The sequence below is a fragment of the Eretmochelys imbricata genome, chromosome 3 (assembly GCF_965152235.1).
Source record: "Eretmochelys imbricata isolate rEreImb1 chromosome 3, rEreImb1.hap1, whole genome shotgun sequence".
Classification (NCBI taxonomy): domain Eukaryota; kingdom Metazoa; phylum Chordata; order Testudines; family Cheloniidae; genus Eretmochelys; species Eretmochelys imbricata.
In genome coordinates this window covers 180976523-180989475 of record NC_135574.1, presented here as the reverse complement: position 1 = coordinate 180989475, position 12953 = coordinate 180976523, and the positions used below count along the sequence as shown (strand labels likewise).

The 12953-nt window shown below is 40.7% G+C and overlaps 1 protein-coding gene across 24 annotated transcripts in view; it reads right to left on the bottom strand.

Moving 5' to 3' along the window:
* NRXN1 (neurexin 1) overlaps nucleotides 1-12953 on the bottom strand; it is a 1233750-nt gene that overhangs the window by 577402 nt on the left and 643395 nt on the right. The window lies entirely within an intron of this gene.

The window sequence follows — 12953 nt, the reverse complement described above, 5'->3', positions numbered from 1 at the left end:
GCCTCACCAATTTGCCTAGGTGACTACAGACCCAGACCCTTGGATCTTAAGAACAATGAACAATCCTCCCAACACTTGCACCCCCCCTTTCCTGGGAAATGTTGGATAAAAAGCCTCACCAATTTGCATAGGTGACCACAGACCCAAACCCTTGGATCTGAGAACAATGAAAAAGCATTCAGTTTCTTACAAGAAGACTTTTAATAAAAATAGAAGTAAATAGAAATGAAGAAATCCCCCCTGTAAAATCAGGATGGTAGATATCTTACAGGGTAATTAGATTCAAAAACATAGAGAACCCCTCTAGGCAAAACCTTAAGTTACAAAAAAGATACACAGACAGAAATAGTTATTCTATTCAGCACAATTCTTTTCTCAGCCATTTAAAGAAATCATAATCTAACACATACCTAGCTAGATTACTTACTAAAAGTTCTAAGAGTCCATTCCTGGTCTATCCCTGGCAGAAACCAGCATATAGACAGACACACAAAACCTTTTGTTTCTCTCCCTCCTCCCAGCTTTTGAAAGTATCTTGTCTCCTCATTGGTCATTTTGGTCAGGTGACAGCGAGGTTACCTTTAGCTTCTTAACCCTTTACAGGTGAGAGGAGCTTTCCCCTGGCCAGGAGGGATTTCAAAGGGGTTTACCCTTCCCTTTATATTTATGACACTCCTTCTCATAACACAAGAACAAGGGACCACCAAATGAAATTAATAGGTAGCAGGTTTAAAACAAACACAAGAAAGTATTTTTTCATGCAATGCATTGTCAACCTCTGGAACTCCTTGCCAGAGGGTGTTATGAAGGCCAATATTATAACAGGGTTCAAAAAGGAGCTAGATAGATTCATGGAAGCTAGGTCCATCAATGGCTATTAGCCAGGATGGGCAGGAATGGTGTCCCTAGCCTCTGTTTGCCAGAAACTGTGATTGGGTGACAGGGCATGGATCACTTGATGATAACCTTTGGGGCGCCTGCCATTGGCCACTGTCAGAGGACAGGATACTGGGCTTGATGGACCTTTGGTCTGACCCAGTATGGCTGTTGCTATGTTCTTATGTCTTTTTTGAATCCTCTGATTCAGCACTATAAATAAGTACCAGTATTTCTAGAGGACATGTATATTACATCCTGCAGAGGCAAGCAGTAAAGGAAAAGGAGTGAAGGAAGACATTGCCAGTAGTACAGGTAGTGCTAAGAGTCATGCTGCTGGGTCAGGGATACCACAATGATGGCAAAGAAAACCTCTGTTAGGGTGAAATCCAATTCTCCCTGAAGTCAATGAAAGTTTTTCCACTGATTTCATTTGTAGTTGACTAGAGCCTTTGGTGCATATACTGAGATGCCATTTTCAATATAGAGAGTTAAGATTTACTGCTTAATAAATCAATCAAGCTTCTGAGCTTATCTTGTAAATTATTTGTATCAAACTGCTATGGAAAAAATGATACAGAACCACTATATCACATAAGTGATACAGAAACAAATGTACTAATGTTCACCTAGTAAACAACTTATACACAATTTCCCCCTTCTCCCCACCCCCCAAGATCTTTTTAATTTGCTGCACTTGTTCAGCGAGGAAACTAAAAGAGTTGTGAAGGCTGAACCAATGAAATTTAAAATAAAACTTTGGGACAGAGTGGCCCACATCCTTTTTTTACTGATTTTAGTAAATAATTCTTACTTTTTGGCACTATCTTCATCACTAACATGCTATTAATGACACATGCATTGCTTCTCCCCCATGGATCAGTCATCAGCCAAGACCTTCTATATTGCATGCTCTCGGGGGCAAAGGCTATTTGTTGATTTTGATAAACATCACTGTCTTCAAATTACTTGTAGAGAGAGAATTCCTTTAGTCATTGCCTCATAAAAGTGCCAGCAGCATATAAAATGTACTCCGAGTAGACAGAGTAGATATTTGAGGGTAGTTAGCTAAGATATTGTACCGCAACTTTATTCACTGTTGGCAATACCTTTTTCTTGTTGTGCCAAGGAAAGGCTCATTACTTTGGGTGAATAATACTGTTCATTCAGATGTGGTTCCTACTATAGAGAAACAGGCAATGAAGATTTAACAGGAACCACAACTTGTGTCTTCATCAGACCAAAATAAAGAAGTCGTTCCTGGAGCTTTTTTGGATGGTGTTGCATAGGACTCAGAGATAGTGATGGATATATTTGTGAACATATTTCCCTTCATGCCTTTTAGCCTGTAATGGTTGAGAATAGTGCAGTTGTCTCAGAGTTGGTTCTGGATTCAACTAAAACCCAGGAAGGGAATGGTCCTAAGTTTGCGTCTGCTAGGGAGAATGGCACTGTAACTAGGTTGCATATGCTCAAATAAATTTGTTAGTCTCTAAGGTACCACAAGTACTCCTATTCATTCACAGTTGTTTGTGGCTTGAATAGTTGCTCAAGCAGGTACCAGGTGGAACTCTTATGGTGAGAACACAGAGCTTGAGTTGGGACTAGATTCCTTTGTTTTTCAAGCAATTATAAGGTGCAATGGGGGAGGGGGAGGGAAAGAATGGGTGTTAACACCAGGGGCAGCTGTCAGTAGGTTTCCCACATCCTAATATTTCTTTGATAAGTCAAAGACTCTAACTATCCTAAACACAGCTGAGGTGTAAAATGTCCATCTTTAATTGACCTTGGGGGACAATTTCACAGACACAAATGGCAGTTAAGCATCTAACCCACACTAATTTCCAACAGGAGTTAGGTGATTAATTAGTATTTGCCCCTTCCCTCCCTCACACATGATTTGCCTTGTGTGACAGGCAGGTCAGAGCAAGAAAGGACTTTGCCCTTGTAGGTGAAGCTTAAACACCTTTTTACACAAACTTAATCATAAAACAGAAGAGTAAATGTAAAGAATGCTCTGACTCTTGTGACAGCCCAAACCAAGGTCTAAAGTGTGTCTCATTTCAGCCAAAATCCAGAGAATAAGAGGAAAACCCTGTTCTCACTTCCCACCTACATCTGTCCGCTCTATCCTTCTTCACATATATCTTACATTCTACGCTCAACCCTGTGAGCCTCCACAACACATCCCACGCTAGTGTGCCTGAGGATCAGGATTAATTAACCCCTTCACAGGTAGTCTATCCTTGCAAAGCCACATATTGAGGGGAGAAAAATGCAGTCCTTCCTCTAGCCACAGTAGCACGGTCAATCCCTGCCCTGCCAGCCTCTGGGTGGCATCAATACACTCTGCCACAGCCCATTAGCAAAGGCAATACATTCAAGAGAGATTGACAAAGATCTAAGTTATGTTTACACAGACTCCAGAGCACATGCATTGTAGCATGAGGCTTTTCAAACCTGCCTATGGCAGGGTGCTGCTGTGTTTTTCCCCGTCTTCAGACACTACTACCCTGGGACCAAATCTTCTCTTCCAGCATCTGCCTCTGCCATTCCCTAGGCCACTCACCTGCTCCAGACTCCTGGAACTTTAAAGGGGTATGTCTTGGAATAGACAGGACCCAATCCCCACTTCTCCTTAAAAGGGATGACAGTGTTACACCACCCCTGCAATACAATGTGATCCTTGTTCACAAACCTGCTTCATGTTAGTTCCATGAGAGGATGAACTCAGTCTGCCACTAGACAAGTTATCGAGAGAAGAGGAACAGCACACAGTGTGGTGGCTTAGGCCCACTTTATTTGTCACCTCTGAGAATCCAAACTTTATTATCAGTACCACATAGAAACGTGTATCTTTTATACTCAATGGCACACTTTTGGGAAGAAAAGTAAGGTCTTTGGGATATTTCCTCTCTTGTAAGTGCAAATTCCAGCAGCTTCAAAACCCTTCACCTTAGCAATTGCAAATGGAAAGGACAACTTGTTCACTGCCAGAGTTTTTGGATAGTTTTCACTGAATTATTTGCTCTTTCAAGTGCTTTGGGATACTACCAGTTGTGCAATGTGTCAGGTGCTGCCTTGTGTCTTTGATACTTTCCATGCTGCTAACAAAACAAGGCAAAGAGGTGATATGTATTTGCAGGAATAGAACTGTGTAATTACAGGAATGAACGTGGGATAGAATGTCACTCTCTTCTGGGGAAATATATGCCCTCAATCCTATCGCCTGCCTCATTTCCATCTCATCCATAATATAAGGCTGGCTGAGATCTACTCCTTATAGCACAGAGGATGTCTTCCACTGTGCATTGTGCCTTCCATACCCTCCATCATAAAGAAAAATACTTCCCTGTGGTTGTCTACTGGGCGCTCTATATATTCATTCCTTTTCAGCATATAGCACAGATTACAGTGCTGCTTATCAAGAGAATTTATTAATGATATTCCTCCTCCTTGACTGACACTACTCATTCTTTTTAATATTCATGGGAGCTTTGCAAACAATGACATATACCAAAGGCAAATAGATGAGGTTGGTGCCAGAGAGTTATTAGCTTTGATGGGCACAATGAGAAGGAGCATAGTGCAGATTCTTTTGCTTTTCATTTGACAGTATGTCATATTCCAGGTTAGAGGTAAAACTCATATCTGCTGCTCCACTTTTCTCCAACTCCCCTGATCATACTGTGCTACCTATTACCTGCTGCCCTGCGGACTTCCCTCACCAGCCTCAGCTGTGCTGCTGTCTTCAGTCTCCTCTCCTGCTGTTGCCATGCCCTCCACTACTTCATACCTTGGCTGCACCTGCTGTGCTATCTACTACTGTCCCCCTGTGCTGCTGCTATGTCATTTCCCCTCCCTGCTGCATTTCCCCACCCAACTCACTGCCTTAGAGCAAATCTATTTATGTTGGATAAAAACTTCACATTTCACAGAAACTATTCTAAAAAGGGGGTGGAGCTAAGTGGTCAGAAACATGAGAGGGAAGATGACCGTAGCAGCTGAGTTTTGAACAGAGTAGAGGGAGTGCTAAGGAGAGGGGTGTCTAAGTCACAATGTTTCTCAGGACTACTCTTGGCATGGTGCAGCTTAGAAACCTTGATCAGGAATGCACCTAAAGCCAGAATCCAGCTCTTAAATAACAGATTCTGATACAAGATACAACAAACCACACCAAAGAGAACTGACTCAACCCCAGTGATTGTACTTCTCCTGACTTTAACATTTTGTTAGGAAGAGGAAGTGGAAGGCATCAGTATTGACAGAGATTAAGCAGATTTAAAACTAAAGCAATCTGTTTGTCCAATGTTGGTGGTGCATGCTAAGCGGTAAATAATAAAATTTAATTGCCACATAAATGTGTGTGATAATCCATCTCCCATAGAATCAACCCTATGCCAATTATTTCACACTGTAATGTGAAGGAGGGAGGTGGTTATGCTGTGTGTGGGGGTGAGGTGTTCAAGCATTCCAAATGCCCTTCATAGTATTCCTGCTCTCAACACACCTCTAAATTGCATACAACTAAAAACCAGACAAAATACCATGAAGCTGTCTTTTCATGCTATACGGTATCCAGATTTCTCTTCCTGTTTCCTGTAGACAGTTCCTCCATAATCACTCACTCTCTTTTTGACAGCAAACACCTAATGCTAGCCCGGTTTATACTTTCAAGATGTACACAAAAAGGGATTCCTCTGTATGTAGATCATCCCTGTCCAGTTGAAAGAGGGATTTTCAAGGATCAGTCATCTCTTCAGAACTCTTCCCCCTTCCTAGGGCTTCACCTGGTCCCCTTTATAGACCATTAAGCAGTTATCAGATGTTAAAAAGCTTTGTGACTCCGAATGTGTACTGGGACCGAATCTGATGGAAGTGAAAGGCTTAGTATCCTATTACCAAACCCCTCGCCCATCCAATTGCCTTCCAATAGTCTACAAAAACTTTTACATGAATCAGCTACTGCTGCAATAAGGCTGCTGAGTCAGCACTCCAGGACCCTTTAAGGGAGTTACACAGTACTACTAACACTGCATATTTTTAACAAAAGATTTGGAAGGTGCCCCTCAGAGATTTCAAGGAGCAAGTTCAAAAAAATATAACTCAGATAGGCTTGAACCAAGTTCATGGGTTTATTTAGAGATGGGGGGAAACTGTCAATTCTTGGGGGAAGGGTTTTAGGCCATGATTGCAGACAGACAGACCTCCTCAAAAGGTTCAGATACTGTGTCATTAGGATACATTTTGAATAACCTCTTAGATGCATTTCAAAGCTTTTGAGGTTCACACATGACTGGTATAAACCTATGGATTTGGGCATTTCAGAAGGCTTCAGAGGCCAGCATCCAGACCACCTAAACCAGCTGGGTGCTGAGTAAATGAGTTGGGGGTGGGGGCCAGAGGGAAGGAATTTCCCCAGCTACCGAGCAGCTGCAGAATTGCACTCCAGAGGCTACTGCAGTGTAGACAACTATAGAGATTTTATTGAGACTATCCTGACTTTTGGTGATTTTCTTAAATCCCTAGCTTCTGGATTCATTTGATTAGATGAGTATCTCAGCTTTGATTAAAATACAAGTTTCTAGCCATCACAGCTTCAGAAAAAAACTTGAAAAAGTGACCCCTTAAAGGTTCAAACACTAGAAGATAAATCAAAAGAACCACAAAATTAGTATTTTTTAAATCTCATGGTTCTTATGCCAATCTTATTATTTTTGTGGGGGCTGACTAATGATTTCTGAATGCTTGGCATTAGTAATACTGCAAGTGTAGACCAATGGCTGGAGTAGCTTTCATTCACCTGCACACCGTGGCAAGGCACCCCTTCTGCCTCACCAGCCTTAGCGCTCCCTCCTCTGGCAGGGACAGGACCTGGGGTAAATAAGCCCTCCACTCTGGAGCGTGTCTGTCTTCCCTCTTTGGGGTTTGTTTCTCAGAGACTTCCTGGTAGGCCTCGGGGCAGGCCTGAGGAGTCCTCTGCCAAACAAAGGGAAAAAGTCTATAACACACCAAAACAAAAGGGCCCCTCACTGGGCCCCTCACTGGGACAGGTGTTGTCCTGTCACTGGCCCTGGAGTGTCAGTCCTTCCCCTAAACAGGCACTGGGTTTTGGGTATCTCCTCTATGGGGAGGAGCGCAGTCTCTCACACTGGAGAAGCCTCTCTCCCTGCTGCCTCCAGCCTTGTAGTGGTTTGTCTCCCCCCACCCTGCACCAGGAGAGAGATTCTAACAGGTTTCAGGCAGCCCTTAATTGCACTCAGTTAAGTAACACAGGTCAATTAGGGACACACACTCTCAATGGAAAGCAGAAATGGAAGCCTACATTATAGTAAATCCTCAGGCCACAATCTTGACTTCCTTGCCTATTCATGGAGAGTACCACAAAGTGGGATGCATGGAACTATGCATCTCTTAACTCTTACCACACTTCCCCTGCACATTTCAGTCACACTGGTTCCACTGTCATAGTTACATTCTATAACTAGGAAGACACTGGCAGGGTTTGTCACTGTATGTGGGGACCTTGGGTTTTAGGGGATAGGAGGTGGGTCAGATTATGAAGAAATATGGACGATGACATCTCACCCACCATGTTTACAGGTAACAGTATCTGGAATTCTGCATCTAGAAAAAAAGCTATTTCTGCATGAAGAGTTCACATCCCTCTGGCAAGGGCACTGGAATTAACTTATGCATGTTGATTCGGAAAAAGTTTATGGCTAATGCTTGTTCATTTGTACAAGTCTGCACTTTTAAGTAAAATATTGTTCTTTGCTTTTCAGTAAAGCAAAGCATTGGGTCTCAGGCTACAAGCTAGGGGTGTAATTCCTAGGTCTCAGACCCGCTCATGCTAGCTCTCATTGAGGTAGCATTCTCAAACCAGTAGTGTAAGTGCAGTAGCATGGGCAGGGGGGAGTGGTGGTGTGGGCTAGCTGCCCTGAGTACGTACCCACAAGATTCAGACCGGTTTGTATTTGGGCAGCCAGTCTGTGCTGCCAACCCCACCGCTTGTGCTACCACAGCTACACTGCTGTTTCTGGCCTGCTAGCTTGATGTGAGTTCCACAAGTATATCTACGCAAACCAGCTCCAAGTGGAGCAGTAGCCTTCATAAATGGGAAAGACCCCTGCCATTGACAGAGACCTTGAGAGAAGGTGAAATACATAATGTGGCAGAATATATAATATGAGGCTGATGATAAAACAATAGAAACAAATGTTGTAGAAAATTGAAATCATTTCAGGTTCAATTTCCACTGCTAGAACAATTCACGTCTCCGTTAACTAGTTGGTTTAGTTCAGCCTTGCAAAATTCTATCCACTCACCCAGCATGAGTAACATATTTTGACAGCCAAGTAAAATGTTATTAGGTTATTTCATTATCACCAATTATCATGGTAAAAGGTGTAGATTTGTGCACACATGGGCTACTAAATCTTCATAGCAAGTTTGAAAGGATGTTTGCATTGCTAAATAGGGACACTGGGCCAAATATATACAACTCTGAGATCCCTGGAGTCACACCAGCCGTTTGACGGTTTTCTTTCAGATGTTTCAGACTGTAGGCTATTCCAGACTGTTAAAGAGGCAGAAGAGAAGGCAAATGAAAGCAAAAACATTGCAAAATCATATGAAGGGACAGATGACAGAGGGCCTGAGCTGAAGCAAGGATGGAGGCATGAAGCACCCAAGCTATCCATGAGATACCCTGGAGGCTGCACAAGTAGCTCAGGCAGACGCAGTTCAATGTCAAACTGATCTGAGCTGGAACAAAATGTTTCAACATTTCTGAATAAAAATGTATTCCACCTTTTCATTCTGTGAAAAAAATTGACATTTCAAGTTTTTGTCCCGATTTTGGATGAAAGCAAATGTTGAAGTATTGGAATTTCTCAAGGTGAAGTAATTCTGATTTTTGGCCTAAAAAGTTAATGTCAGGGTCAAGCATAATGTTTAGATTATGCACAGTAGAGGCAAATGGGTGGTTAAAGTTTAGGAGAGAAAGAGGAGACAGAGTTATGTTTGAGGATTTCCTCACCAAAGTTGTACATCTGCTTTTGAAACATTTAATAGAAAGAGGATGAGACAAAACCATGAGTTGGGTTTATCAACACAGGCAAAGGTTGGAGACAGAGGAGTTACTAAAGGCAGGGGTGCTGGAACAATTTGTATAGTGGTGGTGCTGAGAGCCATTGAACCAAACTGTAAGCCCTGTATATGATGGAAACCACTTCAAGACAGTGGGTGCGGCAGCGCCCCAGGCATTCCGAGTTCCAGCACCTATGACTAAAGGTGTAGAAAGATGTACAGTTGAATGAGGACAACATTTTCCTTTGGCAGTAGTAAGGGACCTGCAAATGATGGGCCCTCAGTTACACCCAGGCAACCCCTCAACTTCACTAAGGTTGTTGAATTACTTTAAACACAGCAGGTAGGTCACCTGAACTTGCATGGCTTCTGAGAGCACATTGTCAGTACTGGAAACAAAGAGGAATAAAAACGTGTATTTAGAGAAGAAAAGGAGTACTTGTGGCACCTTAGAGACTAACCAATTTATTTGAGCATGAAAGCTCATGCTCAAATAAATTGAATTCATTTGCAAATTGGATACTATTAATTTAGGCTTAAATAGAGACTGGGAGTGGCTAAGTCATTATGCAAGGTAGCCTATTTCCTCTTGTTTTTTCCTACCCCCCCCCCCCCAGATGTTCTGGTTTAACTTGGATTTAAACTTGGAGAGTGGTCAGTTTGGACGAGCTATTACCAGCAGGAGAGTGAGTCTGTGTGTGTATGGGGGTGGTTTTTGGAGGGGGGTGAGGGAGTGAGAGAACCTGGATTTGTGCAGGAAATGGCCTAACTTCATTATCATGCACATTGTGTAAAGAGTTGTCACTTTGGATGGGCTATCACCAGCAGGAGAGTGAATTTGTGTGGGGGGGTGGAGGGTGAGAAAACCTGGATTTGTGCTGGAAATGGCCTAACCTGACGATTACTTTAGATAAGCTATTACCAGCAGGACAGTGGGGTGGGAGGAGGTATTGTTTCATATTCTCTGTGTATATATAAAGTCTGCTGCAGTTTCCACGGTATACATCTGATGAAGTGAGCTGTAGCTCACGAAAGCTCATGCTCAAATAAATTGGTTAGTCTCTAAGGTGCCACAAGTACTCCTTTTCTTTTTGCGAATACAGACTAACACGGCTGTTACTCTGAAACCTGTATTTAGAGAAGAACTCTGGAACCTTTAAATTGTGGGCTGGACTTTATGAGTGTGTGAACCATTTGAGCTATACTGACAACAGGATAGGGAGTATGTCCAAAAAACTCACACCGAAGAACCCTTTGCTGTAACTCTGCAGGTATGCATGCCTGACTTGTTCTGCTTTTGTTTCAGAGTAACAGCCGTGTTAGTCTGTATTTGAAAAAAGAAAAGGAGTACTTGTGGCACCTTAGCGACTAACCAATTTATTTGAGCATAAGCGTTCGTGAGCTACAGCTCAGGCTGTAGCTCACGAACGCTTATGCTCAAATAAATTGGTTAGTCGCTAAGGTGCCACAAGTACTCCTTTTCTTTCTGCTTTTGTTGTTAAGACTCATTTCTCTTCATAGGCTATCCATTATAATTCTACACACAAACATAGGAACAGATCAGAATAATGAGGCATTAATCCAGTCTGCTCATTTTCTCTCCTAAAAGAAATAACCCATTTCTTTGATTCTAAGCACACTAATACTGCTCCATCTCCTGTTTTGGTGTTTACTTGAATATCCAGCAGTTGATGGATATTATGACTATGTCTACACTAGGGAATTTAACACAAAAATTTCAGCCAGTACTTAGCTCCCTTTCAGCTGAACTGGTATCAGAACTGGTGGGGGCCAAGGTATATATAAGTTTACCATGGGCAAGCACTTTTGTACACATTAATGTTCCTGCTAGTTCTAACTCCAATTAAGTTGAACTGGTGGTAGAACCAGTGGAAGTTTAGCAGTGTGGCCACAGCCCAAATGGATAGAGGTCCTGATCTTGCAAACACTTACACATGTGCTTAACATGTAAAATCAAGTCAGTGGGACTACTCATGTTAAACAGATGCATAAGTGTTTGCAGGATCAGCATGTAATACACCAGAGGAGTGCTATTGTCATTTAAAAGAAATAAAGAACGGTATGGAGGAATAATTCAAAAGGAATAAAAAAAGAAAGAGGAAATACCAGTGAACTGTAACTGGGCTTTCCCATTATAGAATGCCCAGTCTCCCATTTGACTTGTTGAAATTCTTCAACTTTATGAAACAAAACAAATAAAACCCCCACTCACTTTATATCTCCTATGTCATGATTTAATTATGCTGATGAAACAAGACATACTAATTCATTAAAAATAAAAACCCCTCAAACACACAGTACTGCTGGCGAGGGAAAGACTGAAACCTGTTTTATGATAGAAAGTCTTTTTGAACAAGGTCACTTACTGTATCATGAGGATTATTATTCTTTTACCCAAAGATTTTTTGCTGTGTGGCAAATTACAGAAAAATTCCACCAGAAAGTCAGTGTCTAATATAATTCACCTCCCTCGTTTAAAATGTTGATACACTTTCATGTTCCTCAATATTTATGCATTGAAATTCTGCAGCCTCAATGTTAGCAAATCCATGAGCAATGGATGTGTTTGCATGCAGAGAGAATATTGTGGAATTTCAAATGTGAAGAAAACAAAGGAATGTTGGATTTTATAGTCTATCCTAACTGCCAGCAGCATTTATCTTTCCATGAATACACCAAGCAGCATATTTTGTGACATAATAGTGCCCTCTAGTGTCGTATTAAGCATAATATCTTTAACTCAACTAATTTTTATAAAGTAACATAACAAAAAATCAACAACACTATGTATGAACAATATTAAGATGTAGCTGTGATACAATAAAATAAGTAAAAAATGTTTAACTTCTTTTATAAGCTCATGACAATATGCATATTCTAAGCTGTATCCGTTTAATCTACTGTCAAAATCTGGCTTTACAGTCACATACATATTCTCTCTCTCTTTCTCTCTCTCTCTCACACACACACACTTGCAGAGCCTGTATAGCTGTGGTAAAAACAAGCTGGATTTTTTTCTGTCTCATTCTACAACAATAACTTTGAAAATCTGATTCTGATTCCTGAATTGTAATTGTCCATAATTAGAGCAAAGATATAGAAAGCAGAAAGAACACTATTTGATTTTCAAATGCCACAATTAAGCTGCAGCGCTAGCAATTAGAAAATCTTGATTAGACTTGTAAACAAAGCATTTCTGATAAGGAAGCCACTGATGGGAAAGTGAAATATCAAATGTGAAATATCATAAAATCCACAGTAATTACCTAGGTCAGCTCATTATCTTTAACTCAGAAGGAGGTTAAAAGAAAATTCAGTGAGCTCAAAATGGAATATTAATATCAACTTTGAATTATCTGCATTTTGCCAATTAGTGTCCTAACCTGAATGTTATGAAATGTAGATTTCTTCATCTTAATTTATTAGTTTTGTATTTCCTAAGAAATATATTTTTATATAAAAAGTTATCAAATACAGAATATTTTACCATGACATCAGAATGAATTTTCTTGGTTATATATATTTGTAGAACATTTTAAAAAATACATATTTACACATTCTTTCAAATATGTATTGTATTCATCCAACCCTAATTGATTCCTTAAGAGCCATTCTTGCCAATCAAATTACTATTCAGTTCACTCATTCACACAAAATTTGGTTGACAAGATTATTATTTTAATCTTTAAAACTGTTATTTATTTAAATGAGATCTGTACCTACACAAATATACACATACATTTAATGTTCCAGGCATCTGATATTTCAAAATGTTTCTTTTATTTGAGAATTAGCACAAAACTGCTTTTCATGCAAGTTATTATACCAAATGGTAAGAATTAGCAGGTAACTGAACAGAGCACTCAGGGTAATACAGTATTTACTTCCCTCATTTACAAGCTCTAATAAACGGGCTTTATGGAAAATACTAAATAACAGGCTTCAGGTCAGAATTTCTCCCAAAC